General features: G+C 32.0%; 1 protein-coding gene across 2 annotated transcripts in view; it reads right to left on the bottom strand.

Annotated features, from left to right (window-relative positions):
- LOC132724130 (equilibrative nucleoside transporter 1-like) overlaps positions 1 to 9,419 on the bottom strand; it is a 38,124-nt gene extending 28,705 nt beyond the window's left edge. The window contains exon 1 of one of the 2 annotated variants that reach the window (XM_060708944.1): positions 9,332 to 9,419. The gene's annotated coding sequence lies outside the window, so the exon portion shown is untranslated. The remainder of the gene's footprint in view (positions 1 to 9,331) is intronic. The other variant, XM_060708943.1, reaches the window with a different exon arrangement.
- Positions 9,420 to 21,540: the final 12,121 nt, after the last annotated feature.

Consider the following 21,540-nt stretch of genomic DNA (forward strand, 5'->3'; position numbering starts at 1 on the left):
TATATAGTGAAAAAATCAACAAAGGGCCATAATTCTCTTAAATTTGGTCGCAGCAAAAATTCCTTCCTTTGCTGCCATCTACACATTAAGGTTGTTCATCCCTGGAAGTTTCATCAAAATCTGCCATTTGGTTTAAGAGGAGTTGCGTTCACAAAATTTCTATATGGTATATAGTGAAAAAATCAACAAAGGGCCATAATTCTGTTAAATTTGATCACAGCAAAAATTTCTTCCTTTACTACCATCTACACATTAAGGTTGTTTATCCCAGGAAGTTTAAGCAAAATCTGCCATTTGGTTTAAGAGGAGTTGCGTTCACAAAATTTCTATATAGTATAAAATAGTGAAAAAATCAACAAAGTGCCATAATTCTCTTAAATTTGGTCGCAGCAAAAATTCCTTCCTTTACTACCATCTACACATTAAGGTTGTTCATCCCTGTAAGTTTAAACAAAATCTGCCATCTGGTTTAAGAGGAGTTGCATTCACAAGATTTCGGGACGGACTGACGGACGGACAAGTGCAACGCTATATGCTCCCACATTGTGGGGGCATAAAAATAAAGGTTCAAGTAATGATTTACGTTATGTGCGATGACTGATTTGGCCAGGGCATTTTTTCCTTCTATAACAGGGGCCGATATAAGGCCCCTTAAAAATTCAAAATTGCACTTTTTTTCCCCACAAAGTGACAGAAAAAATATCACAATTTCAAGAGAGATTTTGCGAAATGTTAGGACTTTGTCATCGAAATACATTGTTTACCTTCCGGTAAAACTTGATTTGCGCCAATTGCAATAACACAGAAATAGTTTCAATCAAGATAAATGGTTTTTGCGCAGGTTAACCGGGTTAATGTACCGACTTTAAGCAGATTTTACACAGGTCAGAAATAATAATCAACCTATTCCTGTTTCAAAATGTCGCGAAATGCCAAGTAATAATTATGTCCTTTATTTTTCTTCACAATTTTATGACATAGCACACTTTTTTTCACAAAATGAACAGGCTAAGGCTCCTTCACAATTTTGACAAAAAGTACCCTGTTGGCAGAATTAATAACCATTATCATATTTGACTGTGTTACTAACATAGTAAGGGCTATTTGCCATATTCTGACCTCATTTTATTAATTTTTTCCGATCGTAAGTGCTGTTTGCAATGATTTCATTACTTTCTTTCTTCATTTCATAATATTTTAAATACATTTTCAAAGTTTTCATGAAAATTAGCATGAATCTGGAGGGCAGGCATGCAGTCATTTTCCTACTTATATAACAGTCCGAAAAGGCCTCTTGGGCCATCCTTAAAAAAATGTTTGTTTGCAGTCACCCGACCCAGAATTTTCAAGGTGGGTAGGTAGGTCGATTTTTAAAAAAAAATTTTATGAACTGTACTCCCAAATAAACATAGAATTTCAGAATGCTGGACAATATATGCTTTGATAATCTGGTCACAATTAATAAATTGATAACTGAATTCTAATTTAATAAGAACTACATTTTATTTCTTCTATTAACCTTTAAAAGAACGAAAACAAAGCACAAAGCATAATTTTCTGATTAAAAAAAAATATTTTTTTTTAACCAGACCATGAAAAAAAATTTGAGTAGGGGCAAATTTTGTGAGTCGGTCGCGTTACTGCAAACAAACATTTTTTTAAGGATGGCCTTGCCAATTAAAATTTTCTTTAAAATCATGCAGTTTTCCCAAAAATCTGAACTTAAACAAACTTTTTCACTTCCCAAATCAGCAATTTTAGCAATAATTTTCCCCAAAATCAAGAGGATAAGGCCTCTTCCTAATTAAGTGAGAAAAATCACTGGCATGCTGCTTTAAGTTAAGCAGAAGAAAAAAGGAGAACTTAATCTGTGGTAACAGTCACTACTTAAACTGTATCATGTGGCCTAGTAACTAGGGATTGCCAATCTGAACCCTACAAGGCAGTTATTCTTCAATTATACAGCACAAGAGCACATTAGTACAGGAAGTGATTTCGAAGGGATAATAACTACTTAAGTTGAAAGAACTTCCCTTTACAACAAAGAGCAAAGCTTAAAACTACACTTAGAAGAAAAGAGCTTTTATTTGGCCCAATGTTTACATGCATTGTTATTCAAAGTCTAAGTATCAACTTAAAGAGTTTCATCAACAAATAATATGACAGTCTAGTAAATAGTGAAGGATACTTATAGTTTGCCTTTTTGTTGTCACATGACAACAAATGTTTTTCCACTCGTTCAACTTTCAATTTTACTATACATGAAGAAAACTTTCAATTTTACTATACATGAAGAGAATGTATCAATATCTTAGTCAATGCACAAAATTTATCATAATAGTCATTTAACAATATACTCTATAGTGATAGCATGCTGTGAAAAGCTGTTTAGTAAATAGTATAGACTACAGTCCAAACTAAATTGAATAATCAAATTTCTTAACATGTGTAATATAAAACTATTTAATTAATGTTTAACAGATTTTTTCATCCTTTTTTAGGAACAGCCACAGGTTGTCCAACAGATATGAGATACTTTGTAAGATACTTGAGTTGGGACAGGGGGACGAGTCATAAGTTTTTGTCTTCATTTTCATCTGAAATGGTCACAATCATAGTCTTTTTATATAAGAATTTGTATCGAGTATACAATACTTGATGAAACACAAGGTGAAATATGTAATTTTGACCCCAGGATCATTATTTGTATCCAACTTTTGTAGTCCAAGGACCACAAGGTGATGCTCTGAGCATAGTGGTTAAGTGAAAGACATTCAATATTTTATGTTCACTATAAATTATATAATCATAAATGTCTATGTAAACAAAATGATCTTTTCTCCCTCCCACCCAGCCAGGCAAGTTTTTGTGTGTGTGTTTTTTTGTTTTGTGTGTGTGTGTGTGGGGGGGGGGGGAGAGGTTGTGGTAAAGTGCACAATTTCATGTAGAATAACTTTTCTAGAGATCTACATTCTACATGTATGTAAACTAAGTAGCCAGAGCACTCAGCAGCAAAGGTCCAAACAAAAGTTTCCAAAAAGATTATTATGAAAAAAAAATATTTACAACAAAGAGTTGAAAGTTGCAAGCATTCCTTGGAAGTTTCATCAAATTCAGTTAAGTGGTAATAATAAGTCTCTGAAGTTCTAAAAATTAATAGGGGTCATCCAATGGCCATGAACACCTCAATTGTAAATAGGAGTGTAGTATTAAATCAGTCCACATCATCTGAGCCTCCCTCAACCATTCCACCTTCAGAAAACATTGACAACAGGAGAATGTTCCCATCCATACCTCTAATTGTGAACGTGGTTTTAGTGCACAAAGTTGATGAACAGTTAAATTTAAATGAACTCTTTTAAAGTTTTGTCAGTTTTCCACAAGCAGTGGTGATTTACATATGTTACAAGTATTTTTAACTTCATTATAAGATTAACATCCAAATTAGATCGGGTATTTTTTTCTTTAAAATTTTGATGTCTTATTTTTATTCAAAATATCCCCAATTTTTTTTTGTTAAGGAGACATTTGTCCCTAATTTTTTATAACCTTGGCAGAACACTCCATTTTATACACAGTTCAAGGCCCTGAAACTATTCAGTGCCAATCTTTTGCAAGTTGCATAATGCATATTTGTAGCCAAGATAATGACAAGAAATTGGGATTTTTTTCTTTTCCAAGGTCAAGGAGGATAACTCTGTCAAAAACATCTGACCATGACCAAATAAGAACTTGACTTGTGTTTACTGGTTAAAATACCAGTACATGCAATGTCAACCTCAGAAATACATTCCTAAAAAAGTTAAAGTTTCTTATTTTTTTAAGTTTAAGAAGGATAACTCTGTCAAAAATCATGTGACCAAAACCAAATTCAAACTTGACTTGTATTTTCTGGTTAAATACCTGCACATGCGATTTCAACCTTATCCATACAATTCATCAAGAGTGCAGAAATTGAAAATTTCAATTTTTTTCGAACGGTCAAGAGGAATAACTGTTCAAAATCATCGAACCACAACCAAATTCAAACTGGCCCTGTGTATTCCTAAAACAGGACTCGACAAATTCACTTCCCCGACAAATTCACTTCCCCGCTAGCAATTGCAAGTTAAAGTTTGGGTTGGGTGAGTAAAAATTGATCAAACTTGCCTGACAGGATGTGTAAGATTCTCCAGATCCAAATGTTTCTCTAAATATTTAACATATAACGATATGTCGAGTTATTCGGCAAAATACTCAAACAGCATATGCCATTTCAATTGTAACATGCAATTATCATATTATTGCAAGCAATCCATAAGTCCCCATTTGATGTAGGTTTAGACCACTAATCTTTGTGCAAAATTTCAGATCATTTGCCACTTCGTTTTTCCAGAATAATTATTCAATTGTAAAAAAATGACCCAAAATGAAAAGCCTTTAAATGCTTTTCGCTCAAATCGGCTAAGAAAATCATTAAAATACGATTTTCTGTTTATTTCATAGTATATTTCTTAACTATAAAGTGCCCCAGCTCATTTATGTAAGAAATTCAAATGTTATGTTTTTAGGCTTTAAAACCTCAGTGGAGTACCTTTAATATTTGAAACATCCCTGTTACCAAAATATAACATTTTTAAAAGCAAGAGGAGTTAACTCTTGAAATAAAGATGCAGTTTCATAAAAAATTTCAGCTCTTTGTTATATTTGCCATGTCTTAAGCCTATTTGTTGCCATGGCAACCAATTTTTTCAATATAGGAAGAAAAGATAAGACATTCATAATCTCCAGACTGCCATCTACCCATTATTTAGAAGGGTTTTCATTAAAAAAAAAAATTATTTTCCAGTACCCTTTTTCATTACCACTGGGATCCAGTTTTTTTTTTGTTTAAAATTTCCATATTTTCAGTCTATTTGTTGCCGAAGCAACCAGAATTTTCAATATAGGAAGAAAAGAAAAAGACGTGCATAATCTTCCCATACTGCCATCTATCCGTATATTAATTTCATAAAAATATTTTCAAGTCCTTTTTGCGTTATCGGCGGGATCCAGCAGACTGAGGAACGGAGGGTAAAACCCGGTAGGGATAATAATACAGTCTCTTAACTTGCCCATCGACCACGTGATTAACGGGGACTTTGGGTTCTTAAATCAAGCCACTTGCAATTCCCCCCCTCCATTTTATCTCTTATATCTTTAATGCATTAAGCGACATTTTTGCTCAACGCGACCAACGAACGGTTTGGGCGATGCTAAATTAAAGTCAACAATTGAGGAATCCAATCATTTCATACAATTAAAAAAACCAAATTTTTAATAACACCTTAAGTTCAAGTAATTGTTGTTTTTACTGTGAGAAACGCCCCGCCTTTCGTAATGTCTCAAGTGTCAAACAATTTCAAAAACACAATATATAAATTTGTGTAAACTCTATTTTTGCCAAAACCCGTTTTAGGTTGTATTTCATTTATAAAGGTGTATGTTATAACATTGTTATTGAAAATTCGACCAGACTTCCTGGAAAAGTTTGGAAAAAAAATGTCAGACATTCGTGTTCTGAAAACCCATTGAAAAAATTCTGTCGCGACCGGAAACGAAATCCTGTCCAGGGACCAAATAAAATTTGATCAAAATCAAAAGAAAAAAAACTTGTGTTGGATTTCTAAGAACTTTGGTTTTTTAATTTTTTTTTCGCCGGGTAAAAAAATCGGCCCACATTCCGTACAGTGCATTTTCAAACTCCTCCCTGTCATACACCAAATTTCTTGGTTTCCTGCTTCAATATTTCATTAAAAATTTTGGTCTCAAGGGTCTATACTTTTCACCTTTTTATTGCTGTTCTGCAACACTCCTTTTGAACCAATTTTCCCGACTTTTTTCCCAGGTTTGGGGCACCTTTAGCGACGCCATTTGTATACATGCGGCTTTGGATAAAAGCCGGACAGTCGTAACCGATCCGGAATAAAAAAATCGTCGGACCTGATCAAAATTTTATCGGGACATGTCCCCGGGGACCGACGTTTTTCAGGAAGTCTTGATTATCAAGATTTCAGATAACTCTTTACATGTTTTAGTTTGTTACAGTTTTAATGGGATTTTACTTCCCCCTTTACTTGATATTCATTAATTGCTATGTTATATATTATGATCATGCCTCCTGAATACCCTTTGGTCATTCTCACTTTGAGCTCTTGCGTCTTAACAAACATGTTATTAAATGGTTACAATAAAATAGTACAATAGTTTTGAATTTTATTTGTTATCATTTTCCCTGCAACTTACGTTTAAAAGCGCGTTGAAAGGTTGTTTTTTATCCCAAAAATTTCGAATTTAAAACAAAACAAACGCTATTTGCCCCTTTTTTAGATGGGTTTTTATTGGGTTTTAAACTTTTTGGGTATTTTGGACTGCATTTTTTAAATTTGACCCTTTAATTGATCAGCAATATTTAAATATATTCCTTAACAAAATTCAGATGTAGTTTGTTTATTTCAAATGAAAAATGCACAACAGAAAAAAAGCTTCACTTATCAGGGTTTTCTTGTTGGAGACAAGGAAATACAATGGAGAAGTTTAAAAATTCTGGAAAAATGTCAAACATGTACGTGTGAATCGATAATGGATCAACAAGAAAATATCAATGATACATCGATATTGCTTCTATCGATGACAGCTCTACCCTCAAGTCTCTAAAAAGTTAAGATCGCAGGCTGCAAAATGTAAACACAAACAGTTTCCAAAACAATTAAACATGTTAAGTAAAAACTTACATTGATTATCCAGTTTCTGCAAATAGTTAAGTATATTCGAATTCCCTTTCAAAGAGCAATTAAGAATAAACATTTTATAAAATCACATTTTCTAATACCCCAAAACAGTGTCATTTATCTTTAGTAATTTCAAAGTAAAAACCCAGTTTTCTCACTGCTTCATGCTTATGTTACTTGTTGCCAGTGGGGCCACCACACTGTGGCGGTTCCTATTTTTCTCCTTTAATTTAGGAAAAAGCCCCTTAGCCCTTTTGATTTTGGGGGAAATAATTATCGCTAAAATTGCTAATTTGGGAAGTAAAAAAGCAGGTTCAAGTTAAGATTTTTGGGAAAACTGCATGATGTTGAAGAAAATTTCAATTGGCAAGATGCCTTTTATTGGCGTCTGTTAGTGTTACAGAAGCAGGAAAATCACTGATTAGCGTATTACAGACCGAGTCCAGGCACAGAAAGTGAACCAAAGACGTAAACATCAAGCCAGGGACTCTCCGTGAATTTGTTGGACCAGGCAGGATATTGTGTTTACATTTTCGAGTCGGCAATTGCCTGGATTAGACACCTATGTATATATTTCAGAAGTAAAACTTGTAAAACCCTGGTTTAGACCCCGGGACCCGGGTGTATTTCAGGATATTGCCTTTGAGTCTTCAGTCTTCTTTGAATTATTTGACTTGTACATCTACATGGGAAATTTTTATTTTTGTGAAAATGGTTTAAAAACAGTACTTATCAAAGACAGATGCCCCATTTGTGTAAAAACGTTAAAAGATTTTTGACCGTTTACAGAGACGGTTAGGGTCTGAACCCTAAGTCACTTATAGTCTGGTCTGTGATGAATCAGGGTCAGCTCGGTCCTCGAGTCAGCTCGGCCCTATTCCATCTCGGCTCATATATTACTGGTAATGATTACTTTTATTACTTTTGATATGTTTTCATCATAACTTTCATGGTTTAACATTTTCACACTAACAAACCTCTACTCAAGGATATTGAGAAGTTTTATTGATGAAAGTACCAATCTGTATGTGAATTTGTAGAGAAAGAAAGACTTTGCAATTTATACGCATGTTTTGCTACTCCAGATTTTTTGTAAAAAATATTGTTAAAAAAGCATTGGTCAAACAGTATTAAATACAATTACATTCATTGTCAACCAAATTCAATCTAAAAACTCTATTTATTGATCAATGTTTAACATATATTGTCTTGATATCTTAAAAAAGATCATTTCACACTGCCAACTTTTTCAATTTCTGTTTGTAAGTGATCAGGGCTCCAGATAAGATGCGTATACGCGTAAATTACGCATGGAAATAATATGTTAACGCATTCAAAAACAACTAATTTTAAGCGTATGAAAAACGCCACACAAAATTCAGGTTACGCATTGAGCAACATTTTCTTCGCGGTAAACGTAACCTAAAGTAAACTTTCTTATCTTATTTTAACTTTCGTCTGAACTTTGCAAAGCGTCTACCAAGTAACTTTCCTGTAGTTTTTCCGACATCTCGGTTGTTATCGTATGTATTAGTATGGTGGTGGAATTAACTTCGGTATAATTGCTTTGCAACGTCTAACGAATTCCTGTAGTTCCGACTAAAATCCAATTTCGGGGGATTGGTTTTTTTATCTGTATGCTATAGTAAGGTGTGAATTAACACAATTTCAGTAACATTCCGTACAATGTCGCTGTCAAAGTTAAAAACGATTGACTCGCGTATTTTTATGCCCGAAAAAAAAAAATCGGATAAAGTTTATAATTAATGAAATAATTAGCGCTGCTTTGTAGAGCAACAGAAACAATGCCCTCAGGTTGCAGATTTTAAAATGTATGTCGTTTTGAAATTGCAAGATGTAAACAAGGGCGTCCAAACAGCAATAAGAATACCTTTGACATTATCTTGTATTACAAGTATATAATGCAATAAACATGGAAGCATAATAAATTGTTTTTACCTCTTTTAACATACATTTTAAGGAGTAAAAATACTCCTGCCAAATTTCAGATTTCAAGTTTTACTCATTCACAAAAAAATCAATGAGTAAATACTCATTGCCCTAAAAAATTATCTGGAGCCCTGAGTGATCATATTTCTAAAAACTTTATGGTAATTTTCTCCTTGAAATTTTTATTAACTAAATAATCTAAACAATCTATATCCTAATATATGTTCTTAATAGAGGGCCGAGTTGGCCTGTGCCGAGATGCTAGATGGTACAGGGCCGAGTTGACCCTTTACCGTCTGTGAATAAATTGCATTTTAAAAATCATGTACTGTACTCTAATTGTGTAAACTGGTTATGGCTGAATGAAGTTTTTATTCTTTTAACCCATCACGTAATTATACGATTGTCAAAATACTGTATAAAATATTACTTTCTTTGTTGTTTTTTTTTGGCGCGAGCGGACTAACTAGTACAGGGGTACAACTTATGCGCTATTACGCCCCATTTTGACAAATTACAAGACAAATTATTACGATGTATTAAGTTTATTTCATAACATAATAATGGTTAATTTAACTGTTATCCGTTCTCGTCGAAACAATCAAAGTTTTAGAAAAACAATGCATTTTTACCTTGCCTTGTTGTGCTGCAAATTCGCAACTTTTTGGCCTTTTCCGCGGGATAATACTATTCTAAGTTCTTGTCGCTTCCGGTCTCCGGTCCATCCCGGTCTATTTCGACCGGCAAATGCAAGAGCCACGCGAATAGTATCTATTTGCCCGTTCAGTGCCAGTTTTCAAATAATTATTTGTGGTAATGGGTAGATGTTTCAAGGTGAAAATGGTGTTGGTATATGATTTATTATTTTTCGTAAATAATGTTGTTTTTTTTTGTTTCCATTAAATTGTTTTTGATGTTACGTATTTTTTGTTGTTTTATTTATTTGAATCAAAGACTGAAACAAGCGTAAACGCTTATTAATTACGGAGAGTCTGTTAAGTGGTTAATTTTCAGCAGTCTGTCGTGTATTGTTTTCATTATTTGATAAATAACTGCTAGATTATAACCACTACTGTATAGATCAAAGAAAATAAAAAACGACATGTAAATTGCGTACGTACTGCACATGATGACAATGTTCAAGAAGATAAGATTTTCAAATGAAAGAATTAAACGATTAGATGGTATATAAATAGTATCTTTTTATTGGTTTTTTTATTGAGATCAAACGAAATTAAAAATTTGAAATTTGTATGATGTTGATGTTTTTGTATTGCAAAGTCTATTTCATTATAAAAATGATAAATTACCAGTTACCATAATGTGGTGATTTATGCAAACATTTTGAAATCGAAAAAATACAAAATGTATTATTAGATGAAAGATATGTGATTATTTCTAACTGCTTTTGTGTAATTTCACGATTATCAATGACAACGGGCATAATACATTCATTTGTAACTATTACTTTTTGTAACACATGATCAGCACCACACTTGTTTATTGTCCCTTATTATGTAATCGCTAATAGCAATGTCCCCGTCAATACATATATTCACACGCAGTTAAAAACCGACACTGATGAGATTTCCAAGTTTATTTTTTTTAAACATTAAAAAAAATCAATTAATAGAATAAATCATAAATCTCATTTATAACTTATGATAATGTTGAGGATCTCTTTACTAAACGCGAATAGCAAATGAAATAAATATGAACAAAAAACAAAAGTTTCATAAAATTTTGTGTCATATTAAGATCATAAAAATGTATATTTTTATTCACCTATTCTTTATATTTATTGTTTTTATCTGGCATTTATAAAATGAAACAAAATTCTATTGTTATTTTAAAATTCCAAGTTTATGTATAATGATAATATACAAAATTGAGAGATGATATGTGTTAATCAATTATTATAACCAAACTCATTTTTGGAAAAAAAAATATATTTATTTGTTACGAAATCATATAAAATATTTACTTCCAAACCGGGAAAGACCGGTCAATAAACTTGTGACATACTACTTTTCGCCGGTCTATTTAATTGCTGGTCAAAGAAGACCCGGAGAGACCGGGAACAACCGATAGGAGACCGGCGAATAGTACATCCCCCTTTTCCGCCAATCTTCGGATAAAGAGTTATCTGGATAACCGTCGAAGACTTCCGATTGTTCAGCGCGGTACGACTAAAATATGCAAAGTCCTGAGATATTTTTTACGAAGTGCAATACATCAAAATGAGAGTATGTTTGAATAACAAATTTATATTTATAAAAAATAAGATCCATGGTTTGAATAAATGCTGAAGTACTCTGCACATATTTGTGGTAATGAAAAACCACCAAAAAGAAATGTTATTTGAGTATCGTAAATTATATCATCAAAAGTCATCAAGCTGTAATGACAATAGTGTTGTAAGCATGTCAATTCTAATACCTGGTGCGCATCTGAAGAAGCGGGAAATGACATTAAATACTGTCATCAGGTACGTATATTAACATATATACCTGCTGTCTACAATCTACATCGATTGAGATTGATTAACAAAATTCTTTTCCTAGCATGTAGAGAATATTTGTTTGTTTTTGTGAAAGATAAAGTTATACTTTTCAGTCTCATTTTTACACTTACGTTTACATGCAAACCAACATATGAGCCAATCTATAAAAAAGAATTTGAATACACACACACACACACACACATATATATATATATACAATCATCATTTTCTTTCATACAGAGAAATCTCACATTATAACAGTAACATTTTGTAATCGTTTTTTAAACTCTCTGCTATTCGCTTTATGTTAAAGACTGTAATAAAACACCATGAATAAATAAGAAAACGATCCATGTAAATGTGGACCCTAATGTGTGTATTTTTTTAAAAAAAATCAATAAGATGTATAAAGAACTAAGTATAGCAATGATTTCCAAAAATAATGTGAAACTTTATATCATCGAGTGAGCTTCAAAATAGTTGCTTAAAGTCCAATTATGCCCCAGTTAGCTTTTATTTTTATACCTCAAAACCTTTTTTATTTCTTGTGTCCTATTATACTTAAAAAATTACACAATGACCATACATGAACCATCTTTTGCCAATTAGTACAATAGCAGTGATAAATATTTTGAATGGAAGTCAAAATACAAATGTACTGCTTTGTTCATGTTGTGCTACTTTTATGATAAGTTCTTTCACATTCAGCACTACTTTCATCAGGTTATAACTTATAAGCATTTAACATGCTCTTCGACGAATATTTAGCAAAACTCATGTTTGCCCTTGCTAAAGAATGAAATATTTAGTTGTTTCTGAGGCATAATGTACCTTTAATCCACTCAAAAACATATAACATGTTGAAAATGAATTTTAAACAATGGCTTCGATGGGCTAGACATTCTCGGTACCTTATGTTCCCTTGCGTAAGGCCAGTAAAATTAAAGTGTATACAGTTTAAAACCCATCAGGAATAGCACAATTTCAGAAACTTTAAAAACTATTTTCGCATTTGAAAGTCAGTCTATATTTATGATTATTTGTATTTTGATAATCTGAATAAATGAATAAGCATTGTACCTTTTGTGGAAATTATTATTATTATTAATAATAATAATAATAATAATAATAGAAACCGGCGACTATATTTGTAACAGTTTATTATTATACCTATGGTAGGAGAAGATCTTAAAATCTGAAAATAAAAGCATATCAATTGCTGAACAATTAAAGACCACAATTGTTTTTAGTAATCTCAAAAATTGAAACATACAATAACGATGCTCAATGAAATGAAATATTCAAATATGGTTGGCACAAGGTATAGAAGCTGATAAAGTGCAAATCAAAGTAATTTGTATGAATAATTTCAAGGTTACTTTTCATTAATCAGTTTCATATCTTATACCATTAGAAAGATCTGTTTACTCTTATTTTACACACTTGAAATAGATTTTTAAAAGCTTTTCCTTTTTTTTGGTAAAGGGCTATATACTTGGCCCTTTCTGTCAAACTTCTGACAAGAACGTCCGAAAGTTTAGTTTAGGTTGGAAATGAAATACACGATTTATCAACTTATGTTTCATATAGTTAAAGATATAATAAAAAATAATTTATGAAAACTACAAACAGGATTTGTCTAAGATTCGAACTTGCGCCTACTAGGCCACAACTTCTTCATACTTACCACTAGGCCATCGAGCAGTATTGATTGATATATAATTATACTTAAAATAAAATCTTTAACATTAATCATAATAAATTACGGAAACTAACGTACTGGTTGGAGAGATAACTCCGACACTAAATCACATATTTTTTGCAATATTTTAATTATCTTCCAGTATATTTTAAATATTGAACCACCTAAACAAAGTTCAGTTCAAAGACTTTACATTACATCACAAAACTATGTATGAAAATGGAATCTGGTACTTCTTTAAGGTCTTGAATGAAGTATACAAAACATGGTCTTTTTACCCCACAACAGTAGATAAAGTCGACACTTAAATTTTTAAGTAAAAAATGACTGGAAAATCAGCATCAATAATTTATTTTTACATCTTATATGGTTTATCTATTTTTTGTAAATATTTAAACAATATTTCAAAAATCTTTCCCAAGTCAGTGGCCTGTGGTCAATACATTTCTAACTACCTTACTGTAATTTAGTAAAAAGAACGTTTTGAAGCAGTTTTTGCCTACAAAAAGTTTAGGTTATTTGAAAAACATTAAAAAGTTTACCAAATTATAACAAATCATCACATTCTGTCCTGTTCCTATACTGTTAGGTGATCATGTGCTTATTTGTTGAAAAACAAAGCTAAAACAATTATATTTATCAAGTGTCGGGGTTATCTATGCGTCGGAGTTATCTCTCCGACCAGTAACACCTCCCGAAAATTAATAACTCTCAGGTCAATATTGCCAAACAATACTACATGTAGCTTATCTAATAATGATAACAGTGTCTTGACAATATTGCTAACCATATGATGTTTTATTATGAATAAACATTACTCAACTTATTTTTCCTCTTCTTATAGAGGGCTTTAAAATGTGGAATAAGGTTAATTTTACCAAAATAAGATTTGATATTTAAATACTATTATACCTTTAATTTTCTTTTATAAAGCTTAAGCAATATGTGAAGCTATACATGTACTTTTCACCTCTTTATGATTCAGTTTTTAATATTTCAAATATATATATAAACAACTGGAATATACCTAGTAGAAATGAGGTTATCATATATTGTTGAATGCACCAAGGTCTTTCAAACAGAAAATAAAAGATCCTGAGTAAACTGATAATGAATTCTAGCGCCTTGCACAACATATAATTGGCAGCTGTGTACTAGTCCAAAATAATTCAGTAGTGTAGTCAACAAATTATAAAAAACATTTTCATCGCCCATTGTTACTGACATGTCGCATTTGTAAGTTTAAAAGTAAATATTGATTTGGTATGGATTTATTTTTGTACCCTTGACAAAAAACTGTAGCTGTAGTCAATAATGATGATGATGATGATGAAGAAGAAGAAGAAGAAGAAGAAGAAGATGATGATGATGATGATGATGGTGATGATGGTGATGGTGATGATGATGATGATGGTGGTGGTGATGGTGATGATGATGATGATGATGGTGATGGTGGTGATGGTGGTTGTGGTGATGGTTATGATGATGATGATGGTGATGATGGTTGTGGTGATGGTGATGATGATGGTGATGGTGGTTGTGGTGATGGTGATGATGATGGTGATGGTGGTTGTGGTGATGATGATGGTGATGGTGGTTGTTGTGATGGTGATGGTGGTGATGGTGGTTGTGGTGATGGTGATGATGATGGTGATGGTGGTTGTGGTGATGGTGATGGTGGTGATGGTGGTTGTGGTGATGTTGATGATGATGAAGAAGAATATTCACCACTATGACAATAATGCTGATCATTATCCTCCTCATCACCACAACCACCCTTAATTTCATTAAAATCGTGTTGATAATAATAATACTTTTAATAATTATTACACACCACCTACATTTTCAACATAAACATCAACATCATCAATAGATTATAATGTTGTTGAACCCCCCCCCCCCCCCACACACACACAAACTTTGAACCTACCAAAAACGTTACTTTTTTATATTTATGGTAGCCCATGTTACCCAATATTTGAATAGGGCTTTTTTGTTAGGTATAGTGTAACAATTATTGCTTATCTTTTTAATCTGAAAAGAAGTTAAGATGGCATAAACATCGCTTACATTTGAGCTTTTAACTCACCATTCTGTGATTATCCAGTTGTTATGAAAACAGGGTCTATTTTCACGACATCTTCTTCTGAAGGATATAAATCTCCATAAACAATGCACGCGTGTCATATTAGTCTACAACAGTAGTAAAGCATCAAATATTTTATTATTATAGGTAATCGATTTTTTAATACCGATTCTTCAAAAAATGCTTAGTTCAATGGAACCTTTAATGTTGTGAAAATAATATTTAAACCACGTGGCAAAATATTCATAGACTGTGTGTGCAAATACGATAATTAAAACATTTGTTAATAAGCTTTAAACTGGTTATTAAAGCAGTATGCCTCCAGATTCATGCTAATTTTCAATGTATTCAAAAGTAAATATTATGAAATGAACAAAGCACATATTTTAAACATTGCAAACAGCACTTAGTACATACATAGTAATTCTTATTACATACTCTCAAGTTGAATTTTCTTGAAATATTTTGGCTCATCTGGAGGCATGTAATTTGTAGTGAAGTGTTTATAACTTTCTTAAAGCTACCAGAACAACTATTAACTAATCTAACTAATGATATAAGTTATCTGGAATTCTGTAATAATTTTTATATTTTTCATTCCAAGCTACCCCCACCTTCCTTCAGTGAAAACGATACAAACGTCTTTTTAAAAGAATAGATACATGTATACTTTTATTCTGCATTGAAATAAAAGTTAACATCAAGATAATGATTAAACATGTATCATTTAGTTTTGTTTTATTGAGCCGAAATGATCAATGTACGAGTACACAGTTGTGAAAACTGAATAATTCTGTCTACTGTCTGTCGTTTACAAAATTACTGTTCGAACCTAGAAAAGTAATCATTCAATATGCAAAGTATGAAACAAATATGTTTGTAGATAATATATATTTACATATGAGCGAATGACGCATGCCCGTAATTATATCTAAACCCTACCAAAAAAGCAGCATAACGTTTTGTTCGTTTCAATAAATATTCACTTTTCGTATACTATTCATGTTTTTTTTCATATCAGAAAGGTTTATCTACTGTTTACACCGATGCTAGAAAAACCTATGAGACCTTTTTACGAAAATTAATATTTTGTCACTTAAAAGAGAGGCCATGTCTGTTAACAATGCTCTTTACCTTTTCACAGCCCTGTCGTTCAATGCCTTTTTTCTCAACATTTTTGCATATTTGACTTCACTTACTCATCAACTTCTTCTACGGCTGAAATAATATTCAATATACATAACTAAAAAAATCAACAATATATTCTAAAATATAAAATAGATATATGTACACCGCGAAGAATAAAAGCGTATTCAACATATTCGTTTCTGGTAAAAACCTGTTATATTTATAATGAGTAATTCAAGTATTCCTATTTGAATATTCTTCAATTCTCCTGAGGAGATACTGCCTGTACTACCTTATCAAAATGACATTATGCCCATTAAAGGGTATATAGTGATTAAAAATTGAAAGTATTTTGCTTTTATTCTTTTCAATCTTACAAATAAGTCGCAATAAATAATTCTCATCGCCCAAGGAAATTTCTGTAAATGCCAATTGGAATTTACCTTCAACGTTCAATTCGTAAAATTTTACGAATGGGGCATTCTTTATATATTTTAGGCAGCTTTATATTTATCCTAAATATTTTCCGTAAATCACCATTATAACAGTCAATCTTTTAAAATATATAGTCAATTCAAGTCAACTTAACCATGAAAAAAATATGAGCATAGTGTATCTTTAATGTGTCCTTTGGCATCTGGCACGCCATGTTATATCCCAAATTCCATTATTCACTACCGCGCAATGTTTTCTACGCTTTTTCTCGTTTCTAAAGAGCACACGCATTATGTAAATGGTCCACTCCGTATTTAGAAAATTACTCTCAAACCTAAACTGTAGTTTTTCATTTTTATCATTTCGGCTGTCAATCAGGGTTCCCATTTTACTTTTCGACTGAATCTTTGTTACTAAAGTTTGTGATTCCAAAGTGACGCGCAATGACAAAACTGGTGAAAAGAAGCAAGCAGACGACATTTTGTAAAAAAAATTATATATATATATATAAAAGAAAGTAAGAAAGAAAGGAAGAAAAAAAATCAAAATTGGAAAGAAACGATTATAATTTTATGTATTGTCCAAGATCAGGGTTACAATCACAGGATAGGTCGAACTCGTTAGGGAACAAAGGGAAAACAACACATGATTTGAATGAAAATCGGGCATTTATTTAAAATGCCATAAATCAGCATTATTTATACTAAATACACAAATAGATTTCATAACATAGTTTAATAAAAGATTCCCGAAAGGAACTAACTGGGAGGCAAAAACCGCCAAAAGGGATAACCCGCCGCCCAGGGAGACTAGACTGTGATGTGAGCTCGACCAATGTTATGTGATTGTCATAAGACTAGTAATACATATATTTGGTAAGATCAATAAAATTAGAACACAATGCGTACTTAAACAAAACTAAAATAAAATCTAATTCCAAAAAATTTTATGACATGCAACAAGTATATATATGTACATAGCAACATTATCCAATTATTACTTGTAATGAAACATAGTAACATAATCCTTCTTGATTATAATTATATGTATTCATCTCCACTATCTTTGTAAATTAATATCACCCTAACAAAACATTGAATATCAACATATAAATTCAAATCCTGTTTTAAAACTATCCTTCTTATAAGATGTATATATATTTTCCTCGAAACATAATCATAGTTAATAAGTCATGCAAAGAAACTGAGGGATTGGTGTATAAATTCCACAGCAACCACAGTAATAAAAGTGACAAAGTGAAACAATTGAATAAAACAGCAGGTGAAAAACGTTAATGCAAGCAGCAATTATGACGAGACTCTGCTATCTATGTTCTTGATATTGTTAGGGGCCTATGTAATTGTAATAACATGTATATTGCAAATATATTAAAATCGAGAAAATAACCTTCAGCATGTACATGCACTTTGCCTTTTTGGGCGTTCTTTAATGTTTTCATTTCGTACATTATTACATTTTTTTTCTGAAGACAAGCCCGATTGTTTTTATAGTGTAATTATCTATAGTTGTTCTTGCAGTGTTTCTCAAATATTATTGCCATTAGATTACCAGGAGTTAGTTCCGGTATATAGTTCTCATCAAAGACACAAGTTCTAGTAAAGGATAACTTGTAACACTGATTAAAAGCACTGTGTTATATACTGTTTTGGCACACACCTAACAAATCTTATAAGCGTTTTATATGAATAGTCTCATATATCAATACAGGTCCAATCATACTGAAATTATAAACAAATACAGTTTACATACGGCATTTGCTTCATTCCATAACATACATGTACATAATTATATCATACGTATCAAATTAATGAGATGGTCCTGGAAAAGTTAAAATGGTGACCCTGACTCATAATTACAGCCTAGCAGTGTCGTCGCTTGGAATTGACTTGGTAGATTATTTAAAAGTATGAGCTGCTTTTCACGCGATGAAAACAGGGTTAAATGTGAAATGATTTGTCACAAAAGTAGCAAAACCTAAACTAAGTGGTAGTTTGTCTTCCATACAAAGTAACATACATTATAACTTTACCTATTACAAAAAGGAAATGATGGTTTAGCTAAATTAAATTGGCCAAAGAGTATCGTTTGTAATATGTGAAGCCAAAGAAAAGCTTTGAGAAACAAGAGCGTGCTACAGACAAGGCAGCAGTTCTCTATCGATGTAATGCAGAAAATTTGTATCAGATTGTTTGGGTATACACTTCAACGATTTGGCCACCTACTTTTTATAACATCTTACAGATAGTTGTTTAAAATATAAATAACCAAATATGCGTCTAATTTCATTCATTGCTCATCTTTGAAACAATAAACTTCGTTGCAATTTATTAACCGTAACAAGCAAAACAGAGCATGACCACTCTTAAAACAAAAACTGCAAAATGATGTTATGCCATTTTTGATTTTGGTTTGATAGTATCGAGTTGAGATACAATACTTATACTATGATATGTAATCAATTAAATATATGCATTCATTTCTTATTGAAAAATTTGTCTTAGATTTTATAGCAATTAATTTTTTATTACCTCCTTTTATTTACATGAAATGTTAAGTTCGGTAATATCTTTATTAATAATGCTTTTTGGAACTTACAAAATTGATAAATCTTAATTTGCATCATATTTATGATATAGGATCTTAAAGACACTCACAAATTACCATATTTTATAAAGAGACCTATTTGAAATTCGTTGAAGTGTACACATGGCTTGGAAGTAACCATACTTGAGCAATTTTATGGAAACTGACATAATTGTACATAAAAATATGTTTACTGTTTTAGTAAACTCAGGACCTCTGTGAGGCATTCGATATTACATGTAATGAATTTACTATTTCAATAACCATTACAACCCAATTTTTTCTCTGATGAAAAATTAAAATGATTTACATGATCTTTTTAAAATATGATAAACAAGATTAACAAGGAAAGACGGCGTTCATTGAACGACCCACACGACCCAGCAACAAGAACCAGCGGCAAGGAGTCAAGAAGGACCCCAAACAAAAACAGGACAGGGCGCAGAACACGTTCATATACCAATTATTACATACCTAGCTTTTGTACTTCTCGAGTTCAAAATTGTACCAGTTCATGTTAAATGTTGAATTCTGCTCAAGCCGGTTAAGCTCCATGAAAAGGCTCAATCAAACCGAGCCTGCAACATTTTCAATTCTGCCGTGTTAGGTTTTCTTTTGAGATTTTTATGACAAGATACAGATTTCTTGGGAAACAAGGAATGACACACATACATACGGACAGAAGGAATTATTTGTAAACATGACTTCATTGAGATCAGGAGACAAACAATGTCACTAAATTCAATTTTAGCAGGTTTTGACAAGATTTTGATTGGCAAGAAATCACTTCTAGATTCAAACAACCAGACCACCGTATTTCTTTTCTGAAGATATTTTACTTAACTTTGTACTGTTTGAACTGTTAAGCTGTAAAAAATCTGATGCACAGTTTGTTCAAATAGTAAAATTATCTATCCCGTCCTCATTGATTACACTATCTAAATATAAAAAGTAAAGAGAAGCATACAGGTCAACACTGATAACGATAAGATGTTTGTATATTGGTATATGTTTTTTTTATACTTTCTATACATGAATTCTTATGAAATATGAAAAACAAGATCAATAAGGGAGGGCGGCTTTCAATGAACCTTCGTATTGTAAAGAATGGGGTTGTTCCTACAATATCATAGAAATGTCAAGTAGTTGGCAAAACATGTATATGTCGATTGCCATAGAAAAATAAGTAACATGGTATATTATGACATATGTGTTTGCAATTGAAAAAATGTTTTACTCAAGGCTCTATGTTGTGCATCACATAATCGAAAAGCATATATTTCCGATTAAACCACAAACCTGTATATAGTATTTCTTTAACGTTACTTATCATTTCTTTGTCAGTTCACTATCATAATATATGAAATAAATTTAATTGAAATTCTTTGCTACAGTTTTTTACTTATTAGCATATTATGGCTTGTTTCGATATATTGAGTCACAAAGGACAAAAGGGAATCCGTAGAAATTGAAAAAAATACAGGTTCGGTCTGGTGACAAAATACAGACTCGGTTTAATTGAAAAGCTGGAAAGGGGGAGGTCCCACGAAAGCACCGAAAACAGCAATATAATTGATAATGAAGCCTGTTCTTGGACATTACTTGGCAATACATATAACCGTTTACGCCTTATAGCACCGAAATGGCAAAATTTTGAATCTAGAACCATCCGAGTATGTGTTCACACGGCGATTATCATAGAACCCTCAAAATGTGACACACGAGTGTCATTCCATGAAAAGTGGCGCATGGTTACCAATTAAAAATGCATGTATCCTAAACAAAAAGAGAAAAACAGTAGACAAAACTGATCATTTTTAAGATATACTGATCATTTTTAAGATATACAATACTATGTAGATTGGATCATTGTCCAATATTTATCACACTAACTTTTTTTCGATATGCCTTTAAATTAATGGATTATTTTATTTGTGAATTAAAACATGAACCTTTTCTCATGAATACAAAAATATATGAACCATTACCCCATGCCAGATTGAAGATCCATCGTCGAGTTCAATTTGGAATAATTTATAATGGCATCCATTTTGTTTTTTTGCCCGTGTTTCCTGTCCTGTTTGGCGTCCTGCTGGGCTCCTTGCCAGTGGTCCTGTGTTGGGTGGTCCTCGTGTCCTTGCTCACTTCCTTGTTGATCTCGTTTTTCATATTTAAACATTTAATACGAAGGAGGCCATTACTTGTAACATCGCAAGTTTAGAAACCGCACATATTCCACGAGGAAGTATTCATTCCCTATCCGCATTTATGCCTTAAAGTTTATAACAATTAACTAGTTCCAGTAAAAAATATAGAGGTAAAAGATACTGTTTCTCCTTTGTCTTGTCAGAACATTCTTCTGTCTTTGAAGGTATATCAACTA

This window comes from Ruditapes philippinarum, unplaced genomic scaffold (assembly GCF_026571515.1).
Source record: "Ruditapes philippinarum isolate M1 unplaced genomic scaffold, ASM2657151v2 ctg1222_1_1_1_1, whole genome shotgun sequence".
NCBI classification, from domain to species: domain Eukaryota; kingdom Metazoa; phylum Mollusca; class Bivalvia; order Venerida; family Veneridae; genus Ruditapes; species Ruditapes philippinarum.